The 25,008-nt window shown below is 38.0% G+C and overlaps 2 pseudogenes across 2 annotated transcripts; both read right to left on the bottom strand.

The window, feature by feature from the left end:
- Window positions 1–1,313: 1,313 nt before the first annotated feature.
- On the bottom strand, window positions 1,314–9,438 carry LOC306662263 (F-actin-capping protein subunit alpha-2-like; annotated as a pseudogene). The gene is made up of 3 exons: window positions 9,011–9,438; window positions 2,173–2,498; window positions 1,314–1,453 (listed from the first exon to the last, which is right to left on the bottom strand). The product of its transcript is annotated as an F-actin-capping protein subunit alpha-2-like (transcript).
- A 2,105-nt stretch (window positions 9,439–11,543) lies between these two features.
- LOC306662264 (ras-related protein Rab-2A-like) lies at window positions 11,544–24,786 on the bottom strand (annotated as a pseudogene). Its single transcript has 3 exons — window positions 24,768–24,786; window positions 12,780–12,813; window positions 11,544–12,208 (listed from the first exon to the last, which is right to left on the bottom strand). The product of its transcript is annotated as a ras-related protein Rab-2A-like (transcript).
- Between the last annotated feature and the right edge of the window lie 222 nt (window positions 24,787–25,008).

Raw genomic sequence — 25,008 nt, forward strand, 5'->3', positions numbered from 1 at the left:
AAATCCCTATGTCTGAGAGAAACCTTGTGCCATCTCTCTCTTTTCTTTCTTCCCCTTCCCCCATGCAGATGTGATCGTCTGCACAAAATAAAGGTTCCTTGTGTGAGACCTGTATCTGTGGAGCGTTTCTGAGAGCTAGCGATGAACCATAACTGCGCCTTTTATCACCTAACATTTGGGATTTTGCAGTTTTTTGGATTTTGGAATAGTTGCATGTACAAAATGAGACATCTTGGGGAAAGGACCCTGTTCTAAACACAAAATTTATTATATTTTATATACATAATATATATGAATACATAGTTTATATACATCAAATATACATTATATATATGACATACAGCTGGGAGATAATTTTACATTATATTTTTCATAATTCTGTATATAAAATAAAGTTTGTGTGTTGTGCACCTGAGTTTTGACTGTGACCCATTTCATGAGGAATTTTTCACCTGTGGTATCATGTCAGTGTTCAAAATGTTTTGAATTTTGGAGCATTTTAGATTCTTGTAGTAGGGATGCTCAAGCTGTATATTATATTCATTCCTAAGTCTAAGTCTTTATGATTTATGGTTAGCGCAGTGTGACACATATTAGACTCTCTCTCTCTCTCTCTCTCTCTCTCTCTCATTTGTTTCAGTACTGTATATTAAACCCAGAGCACTCTACCACACAGTTATACCCAAGCCCTTTTTGTTTTTCTTTTGAGACAGGGTCTTGCAAAGTTGCCAAGACTGACCTCAAACTGGTGATCCTCCAGCCTTAACCTCTTGAGGAGCAGGGATTATATTTTACATAGAAAATGTTTTTCCTCAAATTTCAATCTTACTTAAATGGAAGAAATGAGAGGGAAACATGTAAATAATTTCTTTAGCATCATATTAGGCTAAGTGTATCAACCACCTTAACCTACATGTCCATTATGAACCCTCATTAAAAAGAGTTGTGCTAATATCAAAAGTTACCCATTTCATAAGCCAAAAGACAATTTTAGGGTTACAGCAAGTAAAATATTTTTGAAACACGTCAAAAACTTTCAACCATAAACTAGAGGAATCATCCTTTCATTGTAAGAAAGGAAGGAATAACAGAAAGTAAGAGACACTTAAACTCATTTTTAGCCCTCTTTGAACAAAAGAAATGAAAAATAATGGTTGATTAGCTAAACTTTATGCTCTAACCAAACTAATTAATTACATTTTTAAATGGTAATAGCCCATGTTGACTAGGCAGCTAGACAGTTTTGAATATTTTTACAACAATTTTTTTTTAACGCAAAGACACTAAACTGATCTGGTCATGCAATGTTCATCTTATGTATTCTGCATTTCTTTGCCAATGTTGTAACTAAGAATCTTGTTCCAATCAATCTAGTACGTGTAACTGGCAACTGTGGATGTAAGGCTTTGAAAGTAGTGCCTGACATTGTCTGATATTTCTCACTGAGGACAGTCTGGTGTTGGGGGCTGTGCCATGTGGGCTGCACTGGGATGGTGCCTGGCGGCCAGCCGGAGGTTGTTTGGATTACATCAGCAGTGAGAAGGTTGATTAATATAAGCACACCGAGGTGATTTATCATTAGCTGTATTCAATTAAGTCCATGCACAAATCACGTGCACAGGTGTTCCCGAGTGCTCCTGCTCGGGCCTGCTCATTTTGACCATTGCCGTGATAGGGCAGCTGGCGCCTCGCCTGATCTCAACTGGCGTGGCCTGCCCTCCACCTCCTGGAAGGAATATAAGTGGGCAGTAGGCAGAAGACAGATCGTAGAGCGGAGAACTGAGAACATACCTCTAGGTCGTAGATCACAGATCGCAGTATGCGGGAGCACCACTAAGAAGCACCTCAGATAGATGCACCTTTATTTCACACGATGCAGGACGTAGCTCTAAGAAGAAGCAGCAGAACTCTAAGAAGAAATAGATCTCTGATAAGCGTAGAAGCCTCTCTTTCTCTAAAACTTTCTCTATAAGCAAAGCCTATCTTTCTCTCAAAGCTTCTCTTCCTCTAAAATCAAGCAAGCCTCTTTTTCCTCAATAAGCTAGGGAATAAGCAAGCAAGCAAGGCAGAAATAGAAGTAGTTTATTTCCAGTCCACCTCCGATAAATACCCGTGCTATTGTTGCTGCAGGCGGTAACAAATATCTACGGGATTGTTGCTGCAGGCGGCGACAGTCTGGTATTCAATTTCTGCAGCTTCTACAATATTATATAAATTCTTTTGTTGTCTGCACCTCATTTCTGTTAGGTAATCTTGTATATCTTTATGACTCATTAGCTGAACATTACCATCTTCACAATAATAAACCTGAATTTTCAAGATACCAATCACTTGAGTGGTCAAAGGAGTGACTGTAAACATCCACTCTGACCTCCAATGTCCATTCTAAAAGATTTTTGCTTGGAACTGATGACTCTCCATTTTCATATTATTTATGTTTGCTGTCCATCTATTTTACTTTTTACCATACACAGTACAGACCCCATTTGGGTAATGTTCTTTTTTTTAACATTTATTTTTATTGTAAACAAATGGGATACATGTTGTTTCTGCTTGTACATGGAGTAACAGCATACCACTTGCATATTCATACATTTACATAGGGTAATGATGTTTGATTCATTCTGTTATTTTTTCCTTCTCCCCCACCTCTTCCACACCTCTTTTCCCTCTATACAGTCCCTCCTTCCTCCATCCCTGCCCCCCTCGCACCCCTCATTATTTGTCATCATCCACTTATCAGTGAGATCATTCATCCTTTGGATTTTAGAGATTGGCTTATCTCACTTAGAATGATATTCTCCAATTTCATCCATTTGCCTGCAAATGCCATAATTTTATTATTCTTTATAGCTGAGTAATATTTCATTGTGTGTGTGTATATATATATATATATATATATATATATATATATATATATATATCATAGTTTCGTTCTCCATTCATCAATTGAAGGACATCGAGGTTGGTTCCACAATCTGGCTATTGTGAATTGAGCTGCTATGAAGATCGATGTGGCTGTATCTCTGTAGTATGCTGATTTTAAGTCCTTTGGGTATAGGCCAAGGAGTGGGATAACTGGGTCAAATGGTTGGTCCATTCCAAGTTTTCTAAGGAATCTCCACACTTCTTTCCAGAATGGCTGCACTAATTTGCATCCCCCCCAGCAATGTATGAGTGTACCTTTTCCCACACATCCTCTCCAACACCTATTGTTGCTTGTATTCTTGATAATCACCATTCTAATTGGGGTGAGATGGAATCTTAGTGTAGTTTTGATTTGCATTTCTCTTATTATTAAAGATGGTGAACATTTTTTCATATGTTTGTTGATTGCTTGTAGATCTTCTGTGAAGCGCCTGTTCATATCCTTAGCCCATTTGTTGATTGGGTTATTGGTATTCTTCGTGTAGAGTTTTTTGCGTTCTTTATATATTCTGGAAATATGTGAAGTATGAGTGGTAAATATATTCTCCCACTCTGTAGGCTCTCTCTTCACATTGCTGATAGTTCCCTTTGCTGAGAGAAAGCTATTTAGTTTGAATCTGTCCCAGTTATTGATTCTTTTTATTTTTATTTATTTATTTATTTATTTCTGTTGTGCTGAGGATTGAACCCAGGGTCTTGTGTTTGTGAGGTAAGCACTCTACCTACTGAGCTATATCGCCAGCCCCCCAGTTATTGATTTCTGCTTTTATTTATTGTGCTATGGGAGTGTTGTTAAGGAAGACAACAAGGTGAAGATTTGGATTGACTTTTTCTTCTATAAGATGCAGGGTCTCTGGTCTGATTTCAAGGTCCTTCATCCATTGTGAGTTGATTTTTGTGCAGGGTGAGAGATAGGGGATTAGTTTCATTCTGTTGCATATGGATTTCCAGTTTTCCCAGCACCATTTGTTGAAGAGGCTATCATTTCTCCATTGCATATTTTTGGCACCTTTGTCTAGTATGAGAAAATTGTATTTGTTTGGGTTTGTGTCCATGTCCTCTATTCTGTACCATTGATCTACCTGTCTATTTTGGTACCAATACCATACTGTTTTTGTTACTATTGCTTTGTAGTATAGTTGAAGTTCTGGTATTGCGATACCCCCTGTTTCATTCTTCCTGCTAAGGATTGCTTTAGCTATTCTGGGTTTCTTATTCTTCCAGATGAATTTCATGATTGCTTGCTCTATTTCTGTGAGGTACGTCATTGGGATTTTAATTGGAATTGCATTGAATCTGTATAGCACTTTTGGTAGTATGGCCATTTTGACAATATTAATTCTGCCTATCCAAGAACATGGGAGATCTTTCCATCTTCTAAGGTCTTCCTCAATTTCTTTCTTCAATGTTTTGTAGTTTTCATTGTAGAGATCTTTTACCCCTTTGGTTAGATTGATGCCCAAGTATTTTATGTTTTTTGGTGCTATTGCAAATGGAGTTGTTTTCCTCATTTCCCTTTCAGCTGTTTCATCACTTGCATATAAAAATGCTTTAGATTTATGCGTGATGATTTTATAGCCTGCTATTTTGCTGAATTCATTGATGAGGTCTAGAAGGAGGTTTTTGGATCCTCTAAATATAGAATCATGTCATCAGCAAATAGCGACAGCTTAAGTTCCTATTTCCTATTCGTATCCCTTTAATTTCTTTAGTCTGCCTAATTGCTCTGGCTAGAGTTTCGAGGACAATGTTGAATAGAAGTGGTGAAAGAGGACATCCCTGTCTTGTTCTCATTTTTAAAAGGAATGGTTTTAGTTTTCTCCATTAAGAATGATGTTGGCCATGGGCTTAGCATAAATAGCCTTTACAATGTTCAGGTATGTTCCTACTATCCTTACTTTTTCTAGTGTTTTGATTAAGAAGGAGTGTTGTATTTTATCAAATGCTTTTTGCGTCAATTGAAATAAACATATGATTCTTATCCTTAAGTCTATTGACATGATGGATCATGTTTATTGATTTACGGATGTTAAACCATCCTTGCATTCCAGGGATGAACCCCACTTGATTGTGTTGCACAATTTTCTTATATGTTTTTGGATATGGTTTGCCAATATTTTGTTAAGGATCTTAGCATCTATATTCATCAAGGATATTGATCTAAAATTTTCTTTCCTTGATGTGTCTTTGCCTGGTCTGGGTATAAGTGTGATATTAGCTTCATAGAATGAGTTTGGTAGGAACCCTCCTTTTCTATTTCCTGGAATACTTTGAGAAGTATTGGAATGAGTTCTTCGTTGAAGATCTTGTAGAACTTGGCTGAGAATCCATCTGGTCCTGGGCTTTTCTTGGATGGTAGATTTTTAATGGCTTCTTCTATTTTATTGCTTGATATTGATGTGTTTAAATTGTGTATGTCCTCCTGGTTCAGTTTGGGAGGAGCATATGTCTCTAGAAATTTGTCAATGTCTTCGGTAGATCTCTTTTGTTGGAATACAGATTTTCAAAGTAGCTTCTCATTATGTTCTGAATATCAGTGGTGTCTGTTGTGATATTTCCTTTTGCATCATGAATTTTAGTAATTTGAGTCTTTTCTCTCCTTCTGTTTGTTAGTGTGGCTAAGGGTTTGTCTATTTTGTTTACTTTCTCAAAGAACCAACTTTTTGTTTTGTCAATTTTTTGAATAGTTTCTTTTGTTTCAATTTCATTGATTTCAGCTCTGATTTTAATTATTTCCTGTCTTCTACTACTTTTGCTGTTATTCTGTTCTTCTTTTTCCAGGGCTTTGAGCTGTAATGTTAGTCATTTAGTTGTTGACTTTTCATTATTTTCTGGAATGTGCTCCATGCAATGAATTTTCCTCTTAGTACCGCTTTCATAGTGTCCCAGAGATTTTGATATGTTGTATCGTCGTTCTCATTGACCTCTAAAAATATTTTTATCTCCTCCCTGATGTTTTTTGTTATCCATGTTTCATTCAATAGCATATTATTTAGTCTCCAGGTGTTGGAGTAATTTCTATTTTTTATTTTGTCATTGATTTCTACTCTCAGTTCATTATGATCTGATAGAACACAAGGCAGTATCTCTATTTTTTGCATTTCCTAAGGGCTGCTTTGTGGCATAACACATGGCCTATTTTCAAGAAGGTTCCATGTGTTGCTGGGAAGAAAGTGAATCCGCTTGTTGATGGATGTAATATTCTATATATATCTATTAAGCATGGTTTATTGATTGTGTTATTGAGTTCTATGGTTTCTTTGGTTAGTTTTTGTTTGGAAGATCTATCTAGTGGTGACAGCGGTGCATTAAAGTCGCCCAGAATTATTGTGTTGTGGTCTATGTGATTCCTGAAATTGAGAAGGATTTGTTTGATGTACAGCGATGCACCATTGTTTGGGGCATAAATATTTACTATCGTTATGTTTTCCTGATTTATGGTTCCCTTAAGCAATATAAAATGTCCTTCTTTATCCCTTCTGACTAACTTTGGCTTGAAGTCCACTTTATCTGAAATAAAAATGGAAACCCCCACTTTTTTACTGAGTCCATGTGTGTGGTAGGTTTTTTTCCCATCCTTTCACCTTTAGTCTGTGGATATCTTTTTGTATGAGATGAGTCTCTTGCAGGCAGCATATTGTTGGGTCTTTCTTTTTAATCCATTCTGTCAGTCTATGTCTTTTGATTGAGGAGTTTAGGCCATTCACATTCAGGGTTATTATTGAGATGTGATTTGTATTCCCAGTCATTTGGCTTATTTTTGGTTTTTAAGTTGGCTTGGTTTCTCCTTTGAGTGGCTTTTCTCTAAGGTAGTTCCTCCCTTTGCTGACCTACATTGTTGTTTTTCATTTCTTCCTCATGGAATAGTTTGTTGAAAACATTCTGTAGCACAGGCTTTCTATTTGTAAATTCTTTTAACTTCTGTTTATCATTTTATTTCATCTTCAAATCTGAAGGTTAGTTTTGCTGGGTATAGGATTCTTGGTTGGCAACCATGTTCTTTTAGAACTTGAAATTTGTTGGTCCAGGCCCTTCTAGATTTTAGAGTCTGGGTTGATATGTCAGCTGCTATCCGTATTGGTCTCCCCCTATATGTAATCTCATGCTTTACTCTCACGGCCTTCAAAATCCTATCTTTATTTTGAATGTTAGGCATTTTCATTATAATGTGCCTTGGTGTCGATCTGTTGTGATTCTGTGCATTTGGTGTTCTGTAAGATTCTTGTATTTGATTTTCCATTTCATTCTTCAGGTTTGGGAAATTTTCTGATATTATTTCATTGAATAGGTTGTTCATTCCTTTGGTTTGTATCTCTGTGCCTTCCTCAATCCCAATAATTCTTAAATTTGGTCTTTTCATGATGTCCCATGGTTCTTGGAGATTCTGTTCATGATTTATTACCATCTTCTCTGTTTTGGCGACTTTATTTTCAAGATTCAATATATTGTCTTCATTGTCTGAGGTTCTGTCTTCCAAGTGGTCTAGTCTTTTGATGATGCTTTCCATTGAGTTTTTTATTTGGTTTATTGTTTCCTTCATTTCAAGGATTTCTGTTTGGCTTTTTTTGAGAATCTCTATCCTTTTTTGAAATGATCTTTTGCTTCCTGCACTTGCTCTGTCAGCTTACTGATATTATCATTCATTGCCTGCATTTGCTGTCTTATCTCATGCTTTGCATTGCGAATCATCTTAAGCATGTATAATCTGAAGTCCTTTTCTGACAATTCTTCTAACATACTGTCATTGGATTCTATTACTATAGAATCTAGATTTGTTTGGATCATTTTCTTCCCTTGTTTTTTCATGTTGTTCATGTATCTTCTCTCTAGCAGTGCAGAACAGATCTGGGGTATTACAGATTTCCCCCTATAGGCTTATAGTGGCCCTATAGTTTTCCAAAACCTTTTCTTTAAGGGGAGATCAATATTAGCAGTGCCCAAATCAGACACTATGCAATCCTAGACCAAATAGCCCCTATGGGGACAATAACAAAATTGTCATAATAAACAGAATGAGTTCAAATATTATCTTCAGTAAAACAGATTTGCAATAAGGTCTGCAGTTTCAAATGGAGGACAAAGAGGATACAGAGGGATGTAGAATGTCGGTGTTAATGGGATAAGAAAAGAATATACAGAAGTTCTAGATAATAGAAAGGATGAGAGTGTAATCAAAATAATTTGGATGTTAGCATGCAAAAAAGGGAGAAAGAGACTCTGAGGGAACAGGTAAACAATAGGAAAAGAGAGCAAGAAAAGTAAAGAAATAAAAATTTAAATTTTTTCAATAAGGAGAAAAAAGAAAATCTACAGTATAACAGTCATATAGTAATGAAACCTCCCAGAGTTCAGTAGCCTGATGCATGAGAGGTACCTGACAATGAGCTTCAAGCTTCCAGCAGGAGTCTCAGGATGGGTTTTGCCCCACCTAAAGATCGGAGCTACGGCTTCCAGGATTATCCAAGATGGCCACTCTGGCTTTGAAATGTGTTGGCAAATGTGGAGCTGTTGCTCTGGGTGTGGCCCGGTCAGCAGGAGGTCCTGGAGGTGGGATGTGGTTGGTCTGGCGTGGGTCCTGGAGGTCGGGTGTGTTTGGTGTGGTTGTGGGATCCTGGAGGCCGGGTGCAATCAGTCCGTCTGGGGTCTCGGTGATAGGGTGCAGTCAGTTGGTCTGGGGGTCCTGGCGGCAGGGAGCAGTCAGTCGATGTGAGGGGCCCAGAGGCAGGGAGTGATAGGTCGGTCTGAGGGATCCTGGAGATGGGGCTCAGTCAGTCCTGCCAGGGGTCCTATGGGGCCTGGCTGTTGTCTCAAAATGGCGGCAGCCACGTGTAATCAAACCTGTAGGTACTGTAACAGTGAACTTCCAGGCAACAGCAGGCAGCTTGTGCTCCACTGGCGGTCTGTGATCAGTTTGCTGACTGTTTTCTGACGATCAGGAAGTGAACCTCGTGCGTTGGGTGATGGATAGGTGTAAGGCAGGCGATGGACAGGTGAGAGGCAGGCAAATGGCAGATGACAGGCGCCTGACTTGAGCAATCAAGAAACAGATATCCTCTGCTTGAAACCGGAGTTATGGAGCGACAAGGAATGCAGCCTCCCTCTTGGTAATGTTCTTTTATGTAAGTTTGCAGAGCAGTTTCTACTGAAGTTCTCCATAATTCAATCACATTTTCTGCTTTGTAAGGTCTTGGATCAGTTACTTCCATTCCTAAGTGATCAAATTTGAAACGGATTCTGTTTTTGGATCCAAAAACTTTTCATTTCCCAGTTCCCCATGTTCTTTTATCAATACCTGATCTTTATAACCTTTCGTTTTTACTGGAGTAATTGGTCCGAATGGATGGGCTGTGCAAAAGGATAGGCTGCTCCTTCCCTGAGATTATCATTATAAAGTAGTCGCTGAGTGTCATTGAAAACCTCATTAAATTCTCCAGGAGGGGCATGAATGATGAATTTCACTGATATACATGCTTTCTCCTCATCAGACAACTGCTCCTCCAGATCTGCCATCTTCCTTCTGATGACAAACTGGTGGCAGCTGTAGCGGTCACCTGACTTCCCCCTTTCCATTCCCAATTCTTTTTATTTTTTATTTAGAGACAGGGTCTTACTAAGTTGCTGAGGGTGGCCTCAAAGGTGCAATCCTCCTGCCTCAGTCTTCAGAGTTGCTGGGATTACAGGGACATGACACTATTTCTGGATCACTTGCCTTTAAACACCCATGTTTCTCCAGAGCTAGCTATGGGCTGCCTTCTCCTCTTACTTTATGCTTTCTTCCCGGGCATTACTATCCATACGCATGGCTTCAGTGGTCATCTAAAGACAAATATGTCCCTATCAAAACTCCTTGGAACTATTTTCAACAATACATTTAACATTTCCCCTTGGATATCCCAGCAAATGGCACTATCATTCAGCCCATTTCTCCTTTCAGGGGTCTGGGGACCATCTTTTTCCTTTAATGTTAATATCTAATCAATCACCAAATCTGAATAATTTTAACTTTTTTTTTTCTGTCTAATCTGTTTCGTTCTCCCTGTCTCTACTATAGCCACACTCATTTTAGCTACCTGATAGTTTCTCACCTGAATTAGTATAAGTCTTTTAACTCCTTTCTTCCCCCTCTAATTCATTCAGTGTACTTCACCCAGAATAATCTTTAAAATGTAGTTTTTTAAAAAATGTTGTTTTTTTTTAAATAACCTTATTTGTTTTATTAATAACAGGATTTTCCATCTGGTAGATTTAATGTCATATCCCCTTCAAAACAGACAAGATTGGCAAATTACACCCAAGCAAGTTATTAAACTATACATACAGAAAGTAAATGATAATGATATTTTAAAGATTACAGGTTGACACTGAAAGAAAAATTTTACACAGTCACTTTACATCAAGGTTGAAAAACTGTCCTGCCTGAAAAATATACTTAGAAATCATGTGAATAAAAGAAAAAGAAGGGTCTGGGGCTATAACTCAGCTGGTAGAGTGCATGCCTAGCCTGCACAAGGCCCTGGGTTCAATTTCCAGCACCACCAAAAAAATAAATAAGTAAATAAGTAAATAAATAAATACATAAATAAATAAAATTTTAAAAATAAAAGAAAAAGAAGACATTACTGTGTTTCAAGGAAAGAGTAAAGTCCCTAAAAAGTGACATCTAAATGTGGATACTCATTCTTCTTGGAGTCACTTAAATGTAGGGATTCCGTGCTTCTGCCTTTCCTCTCATTATATTGTGTTTTTCCCAACAGGAAATTGTGGACAAATGGCAAACTTTTTGACATTGAAACAGGTTAACACATACATAGCCTTTAGTAATATATGTTAAACATTTTTTTTTTTTTTTTTGACTAGTGGCAAGAAAAGATGAACATGCTTGTTAACAATGTCAAAAAGTTTAAAATTCAGTGTCCAAGCTATTCCTAACAATGCTTCTGTAGCTTTAAGCTCTAAACAGTATAGAATTTATGCAATGCATTAAAGAATTCAAGCTTGGCAAATTATATCCAAGCAAGTTATTAAACTATATGTACAGAAAGTAAATGATAAATACAGAATTAAGAGTCCTTCTGTTTTTCCATACAGACTTAAAAATTGACAAACTTGGGCTGGGGATATAGCTCAGTTGATAGAGTGCTTGTCTTGCATACACAAGGCCCTGGGTTCAATCCCCAGTGCCACAAAAAAAAAAAGAAAAAAAGAAAAAAAAATATTGACAAACTTTCTGAGGATGATTTTATAATATTAAACATTAGGTAACCATAGGTGTTTGGAAACTTAACCACACAAATCAATTTAAAATATTCAAGATGACTTTGTAGTGTTTAATACAATTCAGTTTGTAGTTAAGAACACAAGACAACATTTAACAAAATAATCACATCAACTGACCTAGAAATCAAATGCAAATAGACATGAACACAATCTCCAAAATCTTTTTTCTAAGTGAACATGAACCATATATTCAAAACTATACAAGAGTTTGAAGGATTAAAATCTTCTATGACATAAAGCCATTTCAAATAGTTTCATATCTCAGCTGAGCAGGAGGAGAGAGGGTGAAAAGAGTAAATGAGTAACTCCATTTGGGCAGCTAGACAGCAAAAACAGACTCAGCCACAGTCTTTCCAGGCCTGCTGTCTTCCCTTGTTGCCTGTGTATTTTGTGTTAGTAGTGGCACGCTGAGGGACAATTTTAGTGCCATTTGCCTCATTGTTAATGTCAAAGATGCCTTCTTGGACTTTTTCATAAATTTCTTTTGCTGTATTAATAAATGCCTCTTCTACATTTGAAGCAGTCTTAACAGAAATTTCCATGAAGATAAGTTCATGTTCTCCTGCAAAAGCTTCACCTTCTTCTTTTCTCTCTTCTAGATTCTAAATCACTTTTATTTCCAATAAGCACAATGACCATGTTGGAATTGGAATGCTGGTGTCATCTTCTAATCAGGTTGTCAGGAGGTTGAATGTATCTCTCCTTGGTCGATCATACACTAGTGAAGCCCCTGCTGCACTTCTGTAATACCACCTTGTGATGGAAGGAAAGGACCCGCCCCCTGCCATAGTCCATATCTGAAGTTTTATCTGTTTTCCATCAATTGTTATCATTTGAGTACCAAACTCTACACCAATGGTGAGGTCATGCACTGGCTGAAACCTCGTCTGTGAACTGTAGCAATAAGCATGATTTACCAACACCTGTGTTGCTGATGATTATGTACTTGAAGAGACAGGCAGGCGCCTTGGCTGGGACCTCTTGGTGCCAGGGCACACAGCTCCTACTTGTTTTATTTTTTTATGTGATGCTGTGGATTGACCCCAGTGCCTCACATGTGCTAGGCAAGTGCTCTATCACTGAGCAATACCCCAGCCTTCAAAATGTAGTTTTAATGTTGCTCTTTAATAATATAATGGATTTTCAATGCATTTCAGAGAGATTCCAAATTTCTTTTTTTGATTGTTATTGTTTTTGAAGCAGTCTCACTATGTTGCTCAGACTGACTTCCAATTTGAGGTCTTTCTGCCTCGGCCTCCAAAGTGTGCCACCACATGGACTTCCTAAATTCAAAATTTTTTTCAAGGACTCCAAGGCTATTTCACATGGCCTTTTTCAACTTCTCTGACTGGAGCTATTACATAGCTCTCCCTTTAGTTCTGCAAGCCTTCTTCCTCAGTCCTGGTGATAGAGAAAGACAGACTGGGTTGGGAACATGAAGTTAAGGGAATAATTCTATAAACTGATCCCACTGTGCTGACCCTCACTTGTTTTCCTTTTATTATCAAAGCAATTTGCCTGCAGCCCTGCTTAACTTGAGTTGACAGGATATGTTATATTCCTCAGCAAATTACCTGTTATTTGCAGAAGAAATGCAGGCTCCAAATGCTGACAAGAACACAAGTTACCCTGAAGGGGTCAATAGAATTTTTATGAGCCTTACGCAGACCAGATCCCAGAACTCAGAGAGATAATTCCCCCAACCATAAAATCTGTCAGAACAGGTTCCAATTAACCAGTCAGCATGGGCCAAAGTGAACTAGAGTTGTAATGGAAGTGGGGAAGTGGGAACTTGAAAGTCTGATGCCATCCTGCCATCGGTCAAAAGTTAGGAGGTAGACCTGTATGGGACTCTCTAGAAACTTCCTTGGGTCCCCAATAAAACTGAGGACAGGAGAGGCATGCCATCCTTCTCCTCTCTGGGAAGACCCACTCTCTCCTTTGAGAGTGTCCCCTTGTCTCTTTTCCATCCCTTCTAATAACTCATGCCTGTTACTCCAAGAGACATGTCTTTCTGGCATGATTGCAAAAATTGGGGTTTGGATCCATCGCCTGCCTTACCCCTATCCATCACCCAACACTCGAGGTTCACCTCCCGATCGTCCGACAGCTGCCAGCAGATTGACCGCAGACCGCCAGTGGAGAACCAGCTGCCTGCTGCTGCCTGGAAGTTCACTGTTACAGTACCTGCAGGTTTGATTACATGTGGCTGCTGCCATTTTGAGACAACAGCCAGGCCCTGTAGGACCCCTGGCCAGACTGACCGAGTCCCGTCTCCAGGATCCCTCAGCCCAACCGATCACTCCCTGCCTCTGGGGCCCTCACATCAACTGACTGCTCCCTGCCGCCAGGATCCCCAGACCAACTGACTGTGCTCTATGACTGGAAATCCAGACCAACTGATTGCACCCGGCCTCCTGGATCCCACAACCACACCAAACACACCCGACCTCCAGGACCACTGCCGGACCAACTGCATCCTGTCTCCAGGACCTCCAGCTGACCAGGTCCACCCCTAAGCTACAGCTCCCCATTGGCCAACACATTTGGAAGCCAGAGCAGCCATCCTGGATAATCCTGGAAGCCGTAGCTCCAATCGTTGGGTGGGGAAAATCCCATTCCGAGACTCCTGCTGGAGGCTTGAAGCTCATTGTCAGGTAACTCTCATACATCAGGCTACTGAACACTGGGAGGTTTCATTAGTATATGTCTATTATACAGTATATTTTCTTTTTTCTCCATTTAAAAAAAATATTTAAGTTTTTATTTCTTTACGTTTCTTGCTTTCTTTTCCTTCTGTTTACCTGTTCCCTCAGAGTCGCTTTCTCCAATATTTGCATGATGTTATTGTCCCCATAGGGGCTATTTGGTCTAGGATTGCATAGTGTCTGACTTGGGCACTGCTAATATTGATCTCCCCTTAAAGAAAGGGTTTTGGAAACCTATAGGGCCTCTATAAGCCTATAGGGGGAAATTTGCAATACCCCAGATCTGCAGCGCTAGAGGGGAAGATACATGAACAACATGAAAAAACAAGGGAAGAAAATGATCCAAACAAATCTAGATTCTATAGTAATAGAATCCAATGATAGTATGTTAGAAGAAATGTCAGAAAAGGACTTCAGATTATACAGGATTAAGATGATTCGCAAAGCAAGGATGAGATAAGAGAGCAAATGCAGGCAACAAATTATAATACCAATAAGCTGAAAGAGCACCTGCAGGAAGCAAAAGATCATTTCAACAAAGAGATAGAGATTCTCAAAAAACAAACAAACAAACAAACAAACAAACAAAAAACAAAAACGGAAATCCTTGAAATGAAGGAGACAATAAACCAAGTAAAAAACTCAATGGAAAGCATCACCAACAGACTAGACCACTTGGAAGACAGGACCTCAGACAATGAAGACAAAATATTTAATCTTGAAAATAAAGTCACCCAAACAGAGAAGATGGTAAGAAATCATGAACAGAATCTCTAAGAACTATGGGACATTATGAAAAGACCAAATTTAAGAATTATTGGGATTGAGGAAGGCACAGAGATACAAACCAAAGGAATGAACAACCTATTCAATGAAATAATATCAGAAAATTTCCCAAACCTGAAGAATGAAATGGAAAATCAAATACAAGAATCTTACAGAATACCAAATGCACAGAATCACAACAGATCGACACCAAGGCACATTATAATGAAAATGCCTAACATTCAAAATAAAGATAGGATTTTGAAGGCCGCGAGAGAAAAGCATCAGATTACATATGGGGGAGACCAATATGGATAGCAGCAGACTTCTCAACCCAGACTCTAAAATCTAGAAGGGCCTGGACCAACATATTTCAAGCTCTGAAAGAACATGGTTGGCAACCAAGAATCCTATACCCAGCAAAACTAACCTTCAGATTTGAAGATGAAATAAAATCCTTCCATGATAAACAAAAGTTAAAAGAATTTACAAATACAAAGCCTACACTACAGAATGTTCTCAACAAAATATTCCATGAGGAGGAAATGAAAAACAACAATGTAGGTCAGCAAAGGGAGGAACTACCTTAGAGAAAAGCCATTCAAAGGAGAAACCAAGCCAACTTAAAAACCAAAAATAAGCCAAATGACTGGGAATACAAATCATTTCTCAATAATAACCCTGAATGTGAATGGCCTAAACTCCTCAATCAAAAGACATACACTGACAGAATGGATTAAAAAGAAAGACCCAACAATATGCTGCCTGCAAGAGACTCATCTCATACAAAAAGATATCCACAGACTAAAGGTGAAAGGATGGGAAAAAAACTACCACACACATGGACTCAGTAAAAAAGTGGGGGTTTCCATTTTTATTTCAATAAAGTGGACTTCAAGCCAAAGTTAGAAGGGATAAAGAAGGACATCTCATATTGCTTAAGGGAACCATAAATCAGGAAAACATAACGATAGTAAATATTTATGCCCCAAACAATGGTGCATTGCTGTACATCAAAGAAATCCTTCTCAATTTCAGGAATCACATAGACCACAACACAATAAGTCTGGGCGACTTTAATGCAACACTGTCACCACTAGATAGATCTTCCAAACAAAATCTAAACAAAGAAACCATAGAACTCAATAACACAATCAATAACCTAGACTTAATAGACATATATAGAATATTCCATCCATCATCGAGCAGATTCACTTTCTTCCCAGCAGCACATGGAACCTTCTCAAAAATAGACCATATGTTATGCCACAAAGCAGCCCTTAGGAAATGCAAAAAAATAGAGATACTGCCTTGTGTTCTATCAGATCATAATGGACTGAGAGTAGAAATCAATGACAAAGTAAAAAAAGGAAATTACTCCAACACCTGGAGACTAAATAATATGCTATTGAATGAAACATGGATAACAAAAAACATTAGGGAGGAGTTTAAAAAATTCTTAGAGGTCAATGAGAATGATGCTACAACATATCAAAATCTCTGCGACACTATGAAAGCGGTACTAAGAGGAAACTTCATTGCATGGAGTACATTCCAGAAAAGAATGAAAAGTCAACAATTAAATGACCTAACATTACAGCTCAAAGCCCTAGAAAAAGAAGAACAGAATAACAACAAAAGTAGTAGAAGACAGGAAATAATTTAAATCAGAGCTGAAATCAATGAAATTGAAACAAAAGAAACTATTCAAAAAATTGACATAACAAAAAGTTGGTTCTTTGAGAAAGTAAACAAAACAGATAAACCCTTAGCCACACTAACAGAGAGAAGGAGAGAGAAGACTCAAATTACTAAAATACATGATGCAAAAGGAAATATCACAACAGACACCACTGAGAGACAGAACATAATGAGAAGCTACTTTGAAAATCTGTATTCCAACAAAATAGAAAGTACCGAAGACATTGACAAATTTCTGGAGACATATGCTCCTCCCAAACTGAACCAGGAGGACATACACAATTTAAACACATCAATATCAAGCAATGAAACAGAGGAAGCCATTAAAAATCTACCATTCAAGAAAAGCCCAGGACCCGATGGATTCTCAGCCGAGTTCTACAAGATCTTCAAAGAAGATCTCATTCCAATACTTCTCAAAGTATTCCAGGAAATAGCAAAGGAGGGTACCCTACCGAAGTCATTCTATGAAGCTAATATCACCTTCATACCCAAACCAGGAAAAGACACATCAAGGAAAGAAAATTTTAGACCAATATCCTGATGAATATAGATGCTAAGATCCTTAACAAAATATTGGCAAACTGTATCCAAAAACATATTAAGAAAATTGTGCACCACGATCAAGTGGGGTTCATCCCTGGAATGCAAGGATGGTTTAACATTTGTAAATCAATAAACGTAATCCATCATGTCAATAGACTTAAGGATAAGAATCATATGGTTATTTCAATTGACACAGAAAAAGCATTTGACAATATACAACACCCCTTCATGCTGAAAACACTAGAAAAAATAGGGATAGTAGGAACATACCTGAATATTGTAAAGGCTATTTATGCTAAGTCCATGGCCAACATCATTCTTAATGGAGAAAAACTGAAACCATTCCCTTTAAAAACGGGAACAAGACAGGATGTCCTCTTTCACCACTTGTATTCAACATTGTCCTCGAAACTCTAGCCAGAGTAATTAGGCAGACTAAAGAAATTAAAGGGATATGAATAGGAAAACAGGAACTTAAGCTGTCACTATTTGCGGCTGACATGATTCTATATTTAGAGGATCCAAAAACCTCCTTCTAGACCTCATCAATGAATTCAGCAAAATAGCAGGCTATAAAATCATCACGCATAAATCTAAAGCATTTTTATATGCAAGTGATGAAACAGCTGAAAGGGAAATGAGGAAAACAACTCCATTTGCAATAGCATCAAAAAACATAAAATACTTGGGCATCAATCTAACCAAAGGGGTAAAAGATCTCTACAATGAAAACTACAAAACATTGAAGAAAGAAATTGAGGAAGACCTTAGAAGATGGAAAGATCTCCCATGTTCTTGGATAGGCAGAATTAATATTGTCAAAATGGCCATACTACCAAAAGTGCTATACAGATTCAATGCAATTCCAATTAAAATCCCAATGACGTACCTCACAGAAATGGAGCAAGCAATCATGAAATTCATCTGGAAGAATAAGAAACCCAGAATAGCTAAAGCAATCCTTAGCAGGAAGAATGAAACAGGGGGTATCGCAATACCAGAACTTCAACTATACTACAAAGCAATAGTAACAAAAACAGCATGGTATTGGCACCAAAATAGACAGGTAGATCAATGATACAGAATAGAGGACAGGGACACAAACCCAAATAAATACAATTTTCTCATACTAGACAAAGGTGCCAAAAATATGCAATGGAGAAAAGATAGCCTGTTCAACAAATGGTGCTGGGAAAACTGGAAATCCATATGCAACAGAATGAAACTAAACCCCTGTCTCTCACCCTGCACAAAACTCAACTCACAATGGATGAAGGACCTTGAAATCAGACCAGAGACCCTGCATCTTATAGAAGAAAAAGTAGGTCCAAATCTTCACCTTGTTGGCTTAGGATCAGACTTCCTTAACAGGACCCCCATAGCATAAGAAATAAAAGCAAGAATCGATAACTGGGATAGATTCAAACTAAATAGCTTTCTCTCAGCAAAGGAAACTATCAACAATGTGAAGAGAGAGCCTACAGAGTGGAAGAATATCTTTGCCACTCATACTTCAGATAGAGCACTAATTTCCAGAATATATAAAGAACTCAAAAAACTCTACACCAAGAATATAAATAACCCAATCAACAAATGGGCTAAGGAAATGCACAGGCGCTTCACAGAAGAAGAGGTACAAGCAATCAACAGATATATGAAAAAATGTTCACCATCTTTAGTAATAAGAGAAATGCAAATCAAAACTACACTACAATTCCATCTCACCCCAATTAGAATGGCGATTATCAAGAACACAAGCAACAATAGGTGTTGGAGAGGATGTGGGGAAAAAGGTACACTCATACATTGCTGGTGGGGCTGCAAATTAGTGCAGCCACTCTGGAAAGCAGTGTGGAGATTCCTTAGAAAACTTGGAATGGACCTACCATTTGACCCAGCTATCCCACTCCTCGGCCTATACCCAAAGGATTTTAAATCAGCACACTACAGAGATACAGCCACATCAATGTTCATAGCTGCTCAATTCACAATAGCCAGACTATGGAACCAACCTGGATGCCCTTCAATTGATGAATGGATAAAGAAACTGGGGTATATATATACAATGGAATATTACTCAGCTATAAAGAATAATATAATTATGGCATTTGCAGGCAAATGGATGAAATTGGAGAATATCATGTTAAGTGAGATAAGCCAATCTCAAAAATCCAAAAGAGGAATGATCTCACTGATAAGCGGATGATGACACTTAATGGGGGGTGGGAAGGAAAAAAGAATGGAATGAATCAAACATCATTACTCTATGTAAATGTATGAATATGCAAATGATATGCTGTTACTCCATGTACAAACTGAAACAACATGTATCCCATTTGATTACAATAAAAATAAATTTAAAAAAAAATTGGGGTTTTAGAGGAGGTTCCTACAACTGCCTCAGTTTTGCAGCAAACCCTAGCCCTGTAATACTGGCTCTTTATTGTCTCAGGGCATCTGCTTTTGTTGTTTCACAATTTTTAACATTCTTCCTTTTTTCTTCTGTTTGATTTTTTCTTTTTTCTTTTTGTACAAGGGTTTGAACCCAGGGACACTTAATCATTGAGCTACACCCCCAGCCTCCCCCTTCCATTTTTCAAATTCTTTATTTTGAGACAGAGTTTCTTTAAGTTGCTAAGGTCCTCACTAAATTGCTGAGGCTGGCCTTGAACCTGTGATCCTTCTTCCTGAGCTTCCTGAGTTGCTGAGATTATAAGCCTGTGCCACCACACCCAGCAGGTTGGGCTTTTTCTCTGTTCAAATCTCAGATCTGTCAACATAAAATAAAAACTCTTGCTTTGGAGGAAATAAGAAAATGGTTTTCTTATTGTAAACCAAATATGAGTGACTATGGCCTAGGAACATGTATTCAAATCACCCTGCCTGACCTGTCACACTGTAGAAGAGGTTACAGGAACTTTTATAGTCACAGAACAAAAGAAAGCTATAAATCAATACATTTTCCTGTTACACTGAAGTGAGCATCATGTAGGCAGATTACAACAACGCATAGAAATTTCTTCTGTGGATTTGAGATGTGAGAGCATTCTTAGCCTTAGGGTTGGTGGAGGCTGGAGGTCTGCTAGGTTTAGTGATACATTCTGAGAAGTTTATCTATTAGTGAGGAGAAAGCTAGGTCAGAAAGAAATGTTAAGATAATTGACTAGTAAAGGGCCTGAAATAGCCTAAGGTTATCTTTTTGTTTTGCTTTTGAGGTGCTGGGGTGGAAACCAGGGCCAGTGCTCCCCAGGCAAGCACTGTATCATTGAACCACATCCCCAGTCCTAGCCCAGGGCGATTTTACTTATGACCTAGAACACTTTATTTCTACAAATCACAACGATCTAGTCAATTGACATCAACCTGCAGGATCTTTAATATACATGCAGTTTCTTTGGAGAACTTCAGTTCACAGATCAAATGTCACTTCCTCAAAAACCTCCTACAAAGTCATCTAAAGTGCCCTCATGCTGCTTTATATCATAGAAGAAATTATTTTTTTTCTTGGCCACAATCTTTAATCACATTTGCTTACACATACGTACATATACACACAATTACATATTAAATATGTAATTATTTATTCATGTGTCCAATAAAAATATGCTTAATGTATATTACTAATGTTATGTGTGTGTTAACCTGTTTTACTGCCAAAAGTTTGCTCCTTTAGCTTTAGTATCCCTGATATTCTTGACAAGGTAAGGTCATTGTTATATAATCCTCTTATGCCTATATTTTCCTTCTTAGTACTTGTAAAAATTTGCAATTATATTTATTTGTTGATCTAGTTCTTTTAGACTATAGATTAGCAAATTATAAAGTAACATGTATACTGAGATCTGAAAAACAGGTAGCTATTAACTAAATACGTGACAGCAGGGAGTTTTCTGAACAGAGTAAACAGCATATGCTAAGGTACTAAGGAAAAATTTTTCAAAGCATTTTTTTGGAACTCAAAGTCAATGTTAGTAAAGGGCAAAAAGTAAGAAGAGTAATGTGAGAGTCTTGTAACAAATGTTCATTAATTCCTTACTATGTGTGAGGCATTGTTCCAGTTGAATGGAATACATTGGTGAACAAGACACATTGGTGAACAGGGTGTCGCCATAGTAACTGGGCAATCTTCCATCAGTGCCTTTGTGCCGAGAAATTCCCAAGAGAGGTAGGGCCTCTGCCTCTGGGCAGTTCAAGACCCATAATTCATCTGCTGCTCCCAACACGATATGTTCCTTATGTCCCTGTGATTATTAGATCTTATTCATTCTTCCATGAGTTTATGGCAGCCAAATATATCACAGGCCTGCTTTTTGCTTACAGTGCTAACTAATGAAAATCAAGAGCTTGGTTTACCAATGCAAGTCTTTATAATTCCCAAAAGAAGTCTAGGAAAAAGATAAAGGATACACCCTCTTTCCCCTATAGCACACAGAGAAAGATCTCTCTCTGAGACATAAAACTTGTTCAAAATACATGCTTTTGTGAAATGTTAAATTGCAGATCTTGATAAAATATCAACTATTTTTCTTCTGTGCAATATGTAGTGTAGTGTGAATATTCATAACTGCTTCCAACATGTTATATTAATTATAGTATGAAATTCTTTGAAAAATAGGACTTTTATAAAACTAAGACTTAGCAACTTTGTTGCTCCGTTTCTGAATATAGTCTTTGGAGAAATGCTTTGCTTTAAGGGGCTTGAGAATGTGATAGTTTGAAGATTTGTTAGAAAGACTCATTTGAATAGTAACAGGTTATACTCATGGTTAAAGTTTATGATAGCAAAGGACATGATACAGGAAAGTAAAAAAATATGTATGTACTGGTGAAGAACAGAAAGGCCAGATGCAGACTTCCAGGTCCTCCCTCCATGCACATCATGCTAAAGTACTTTCAATCTGACTGCAAATTATAGTAACATGTGAGATTTTGCTACCCAACTAAGTACACTTAGGACTCAGGGCTCAGAGTTCTTATAGGAATTTGGTCACATAGGCACATCCCCCTACTTAACCTCAAGTACAGACCTCAACCCCAGATTTTATGTTAAGGTATAAAAATCTGACACATCATATTTCAGTACCTGGGGAGCATAAAACCACCCCTTAACTAGAGGCTATTTCAATTAATTCCAAGAGTTTAGTTCCCAAAGCATGGTCGAGTGTTATGACGACACCAGGCACTCCTGGAAATAAGCAGATGTGTTGACTCAACTCCTTCCTAAGAGCTTGCAGTTCTGATTAGTTACTTTACTCGATCATTTTTTGCCCTGTTATTAATACTGCAATTAACGTTACTGCAAGTGTAAATAATATAAATTCTTGTAACATTACTTTGTAAATCAGAGGCTCATCATTCTGTTTTGCACATAAGGATAGAGGATGGGTAGAGAAGAGAAAAGTCTGTGACTACTAAATCTCTTAAGTTAACAGAATCTGAGTTCTATCTAGTTAGAGTTAACAACTAGCAAGAGATTCTAGCAGATATAACTTTAAAATATTTTATCATAAAAACAGATTGTTTGGGCTTTGGATGTAGCTCAGTGGTAGAGTGTTTGCTTGCCTAGCATGTGAAAAGCCCTGGGTTAAAATCCCTATAACCACACACACCCAGACACACACACACACACACACACACACACACACACACACAAGCAATTCATGCTTTTAAATTATTCGTGATGCAAGGTACAGTATAACAACATTTTTTGTTAGCCTATTAATAATTAATCAAAGATTCCAATGGTGGCCTTTTAAAAATATAATCATCTTGAGATATAATTCACACGTGCCGTAGAATTTATATTTAAAATGCACCATTTGATGATTTTCAATATATTCACAATATTATACAACCACCACTATGACAGTTTTAGAATATTTTAATTACCCCAAAGAGGAATTCCATACTCATTAGCAGGCGCTTCCATTTTCTCCCAACGGCTACTGTCCTAAACAATTGCCAGTTCGTCTGTATACAGATTTATACATGTCTGTATAAGTTTGCTTATTCTACACATTTCATATAAACAGAGTCATATATAGTCTTTTGTGATGGGCTCCCTTTTACTTAGCTGCTACTGCTTTTTTTTTTTTTTTTTTTTTTGGTATGGAGTATTGAATGGAGGGGTGCTTAACCACTGAGTCACAACCCCAGCTCCAGTCCCTTTCATTTTTTATTTTAAGACAAGATCTCACTAAGTGCCTTGCTAAGTTGCTGAGGCTGGTTTTGAACTTGTGATCCTTCTGTCTCAGCCTCCCAAGCCATTGGGATTATAGGTGTGCACCACAATGCTCGGCTGTCTTAGCATGTTTTCAAGGACAATCATGTTGTAACATCTATTGATATTTTATTTCTTCTTATTGCCAAATAATATTCCACATTTTATTTGGTCATTCATTGCTTGAGGGCTCTTTTTTTGTTTGTTTGTTTTGTTTTTAACTTTTTGTATGATAAATGATGCTGTGAACATTTCTGAATGTTTTCATGTGGATGTGTCTTCACTTCTCTTGGGTAAATATCTAGGAGTGGAATTGCTGAGTTATCTATAATTCCATGCTTAACATTTTGGGGAACTGTCATGCTGGTGTCCACAGCCATTCCTGCTGGCATTGTGTGAGGATTTCTGTTTCTCCATATCACCTCCAATTCTTGTTATTTGTTTTGTCATGGTTAACAATGGAATTTTTCTTTTAAGCTTTCAAATATAATCCCTGATGAAAAATAATATTTACTAACTTAAGGCTATCCTGCATTTTAAAAGAGGATTAGTACTTTGCCAGAATAGTTGCTTACTTATTGAAGGGACTCAATTGAACCAACCTGAATCCATCTTAGGGAAGAGCCTCCATCTCAGTCGGGCCCCCAACTCCCCGAAGAACAAAACAGCCCACTCCCAGATCAATCATAGTGCAAGAGGAAAGTCCCTATGAGCTCAGAAGTTCCTGTTCTAAGATCATGCCCACCCCCTGACCTATCCTCAACAAGGTCAGGTATACCCCACATATCCTTATCCAATCCCGAAACACTAAGGCATGAAACCCCCCGTCTGTGGTCCCCAACTCCATGCTTATGGTTTTTACCTATAAAAAAGGAACCCTTGTAACAGTCGGGGCCACTTCTCCTCCGCCTGCTGCATCGGTGAGTTAGATGACAGTCCGGACTGGAGTCTGCTAATAAATGTTCCTTTTGCGCTTGCATCGGACTCTGGCTCCCTGGTAATCTTTGGGGGACTCGTTGACTTGGGCATTTCACTTATCACTCAACTTTGATTTTCAAGTTCTAGTTGGGAATATTGCATTCTATAGTTGGTAAAATAAAATTATTCTTAAATTCATGTGCCACCAAGAAGCAGTGAGTTCACCATAACTGGACATATTTCTATAGAGATAGGTTGACCTGCTAGCAGAAACAAAAGGCAACATAAATGTGAGTTAGAGTAGATGGTATTTGGGGAATTTTAATATTATCTCTAAGCCAGGTGTGGTAGCACATGCCTGTAATCCCAGTAATTCGTGGGGCTAAGGCAGGAGGATCACAAGTTCAAGGTCAGCCTGGGCAAATTAGAGAGCCCCTGTGTCAAAATAAATAATAAAAAGTACTGGGAGAATGTAGCTCAGTGGTAAAGCATGCCTGAGTACAATACCTAGTACCGAAAGGAAGAAGAAAAGATTGTCTAGTTTGGTAGTTTGCCACAGGACTCACAAGACTTGGTATCAAGACTTGGTATCAACTGACCGCCGAAGTTCATTATATCAAAGTATAGAGAGGAAAAGCAATAGGAAAAAGACACACCTGGTGGTATCAAGAATGGCCCAACATATATTCTGAGACCTTTCTTACCCGAAGCCACACGGGACATGCTTTCTCTATGGAAATGCACTACAGAGACATTTGTGGAAGGTCTCTACTCAGGGAAGCCCATTCAGGTTTCAGATTCTGAGGTTTTTGTGGGAAACTGGTCACATAGACAGAGGCTGCTTTCCTACTAGCCATAGCAACCCAAACTCAGGATCCCAACAATGAAGCCAGGTGTACATCTTCAGTTTTTTGTTTTTGTTTTTGTTTTTTGTACTACTGGGGA

Source organism: Sciurus vulgaris (genome assembly GCF_902686455.1).
Source record: "Sciurus vulgaris genome assembly, chromosome: 5".
Lineage (NCBI taxonomy): Eukaryota > Metazoa > Chordata > Mammalia > Rodentia > Sciuridae > Sciurus > Sciurus vulgaris.